Genomic DNA, 2,896 nt, shown 5'->3' on the forward strand with positions numbered 1-2,896 from the left:
TCTGTTTGAGTCTCTGCTGTCAAGTCTTTGAGTATATGCCCAGAAGTAGCATTGCTGGGTCATAGGGTAATTCCATATTTAACTTTGAGAAATCAAAACTTAATCTTTTTAATGACAAAAGTGAATACTTTTTTCTCTACTCAGTTTACTGTGAGCAACTCTGTGTTATGTCACTCAGATCTACCTCATTCTTTTTTTTTTTTTTTAAAGTTACCATTTTGACTTTTTATTTATAGATCAGATGAACCAGAGGAAAAGAAAGCACATACAGAAGATACAACTTCATCACCTACACAGATGATTGATGGAGATTTACAGGCAAATCGAGCTGCATATGATCACGGTGCCTGCTATCAAGTGAGTCCACGTAACAGAATTGAGGGTTTTGTTCATAGATATTAGGAACACAAATTAAGATACTTTTTTTTTTTAAAGAAAAGAACATTTACTTTTGTTTCAGATTATAGAATACAGTATATACCTGTTATCTTTTGTCATAATTTCAGCAGTGAATACATGCTTATTTTCTTAAACATAATCTGCTTTAATTATGTATTTATATATGAAACTTAGCCATGGTTGTAGTGTGCTAACCTGTCTACTTTTTCCTTTCAGTGCAATTATTAGAATCCTTGGAATTATGGACAGTATTACCCTCCTCCTCCAACCTGATGGGAAGACGTGAATTTCAGATGGAGTGTGTGAAAAGTATGAAATTATTTTTTTTAGTGAGGGATGTAAACATAGCGTAAGCTTGTCATATTTGATAACTTGTCTTCCCTGTTTCTGTGTAACAGGATTTGTTTAGTAATAGGGAAAATGTCACTTAGTAGCTTACCACAGATATTATTTCCTACCATTTATCAAATTTACTTTTTATTGGAGAACTATTTTTTTGATTTTTGCATTAAGTGGTCTAGAGCAATTTTGAATGCATTTTCAACAGAGCTTTGTAGCCTTAGGGGTAGGAGAAAAACTGACTGCAAATCATGTCAGTGTACTACAAGATTCTGAAAACACACAAGGGCTGGTTAGTAAGGATTTACTTCCTCTGTAAAAAAAAAAAAAACAACTTGATTTTTAACCTTTGTTGACAATGGGTTTGTCTACGTGTTTCAATTATCCTTGCTGTGAGTTTGGATCTATAATTGCAGAAAATGTACACTATTAAAATACTATGCCTTGGTATAGAGATTATAAATGAGAAAACGGAATGTTTGCATCCCTTAAAAAAATGGAAATCAAATTGAAAGTACATTGTTGTTTCAGGAGACTTTATATTTAGAATATTCATGTAAAACTTGTGAGCAAGCTTTCACTTTGATCAAACTGATCATCTTCATTTTTGTAATAAAACTGAAGAATTATCCAGTAATTGATTATGAATCTATTTTTGGGGGGAAATCACCTAATAGTAACTTTAGATTTACCATTATTAGTGGTTCACTGGTTCTAACGTGCACTTTTCCTAAATTCAGGCTATTAATGCCAAAATCTTAAACCTTTAAAATTTTTATTTTCTCTCAAGCTGTATGCTTTTGTCTTCTCATTATATAGAAATATTTTAAAGATCTTAAGATGCACACCCATGGCAAATCCTTAATTCAGACAATATTATTACGAGTTACTCTCTGGTCTGAACAATAATATATTAACACCAAACGAATCAGTCAGATCAAGACAGTGGATAAATCTGTACTGAGCTTTTTAGTTTACAACACGAGGTAAAAGGAAAAGCAATTCTCTTTAACCAATACTTTACACAGATGCAGGAAAATATTTTAGACTTAAAGAATTTATAATAAGGGATACATTTCTCAAAAGATGGAGATCAAGTAAACAAGGTTTTAACTTAATTCCTTGAATTTACCAGTTGACTCCCCCATTAAACACAATAGTAACCAGCTCTAGTTACGTAAATTTCTTCAAGGCCAAGTTCTATCATTGTTGCTGTTGTCTTTAGACCTGAAGCCTTGCTACTTCAATCAATATCCACCAACTCCACTTCAAAAATAAGTTTTGCATTTGGTGTAATTTTGGCATCAGGCTGTCCTTTCTTTCCATGAGCCCATTCTGGTTCAATCTCTAGTCGAAGCCTTTTCTCCCTTACTCATAGTCAGGAGTGCTTCATCCCATCCTCTGATTACTTTGCCAACTCCAACCTTAAAATGTAAAGGCTTGGCATTTTTCTTCTTCTTTGAACTTGTTTGGATATTAGTATCAAAAACAGTCCCATCCTGTAGTGTTCCCGTATACCAACAGTGACCAACATCTCCCTTTTTGCGAAAGTTGGTTTTATCTCCCTTTTTAAGAACAGATTTTGTGTATTTTGGTGGACCCTCTTCCAGAGTCTCTTCAGACTTGGTTTCTTTGGGCTTGTCATCATTAACCTTCACATTTTTCACCTGCTCCAACACCTTATTTATACTTTCGGTACCTTTGAAACGCTTAGTTTCAAAAAGACGGTTCTAGGCTGTAACCAAATGGTCCTTGTTAGCTGTCTTGGCCACATTTTTAATGTTTCCTAATAGCTTATGTTCTGCAAGAAACGAATCTGAACCATGACTCTGCAGAAACTTGATAATGTCTTTCTTGGGCAGTTGCTCGCTGCGCAGTTGCTCCACAGTCCACGCCCGCTGTAGAACGTTCGCCGCCATCTTCCCCCGCTGCCTCTGCCTCTACCTCATTCGTTTTAATGGTTGCACGTTATTCCTCAGTTTGGTTGTATTTTAGTTTATTTCACTGTTTCTTCTATTGGTCGTCATTGAGGTGGCTCTAGTTTTGCTATTAAAAGAGTGGTCTGATAAGCATCTTTGCACACGTGTTTGAATTTTCCTGTGAGATGGATTTCAAGGGTGAAGTTTCTTTAAAACTGTCCTCGAAAGAGGTTGTACCC

The 2,896-nt window shown here is 35.1% G+C and overlaps 1 pseudogene; it reads right to left on the bottom strand.

The window, feature by feature from the left end:
- Nucleotides 1-1,454: 1,454 nt before the first annotated feature.
- LOC101359008 (peptidyl-prolyl cis-trans isomerase FKBP3 pseudogene) lies at nt 1,455-2,657 on the bottom strand (annotated as a pseudogene).
- Between the last annotated feature and the right edge of the window lie 239 nt (nt 2,658-2,896).

Source organism: Trichechus manatus, unplaced genomic scaffold (assembly GCF_000243295.1).
Source record: "Trichechus manatus latirostris isolate Lorelei unplaced genomic scaffold, TriManLat1.0 scaffold00024, whole genome shotgun sequence".
Classification (NCBI taxonomy): Eukaryota; Metazoa; Chordata; class Mammalia; order Sirenia; family Trichechidae; genus Trichechus; species Trichechus manatus.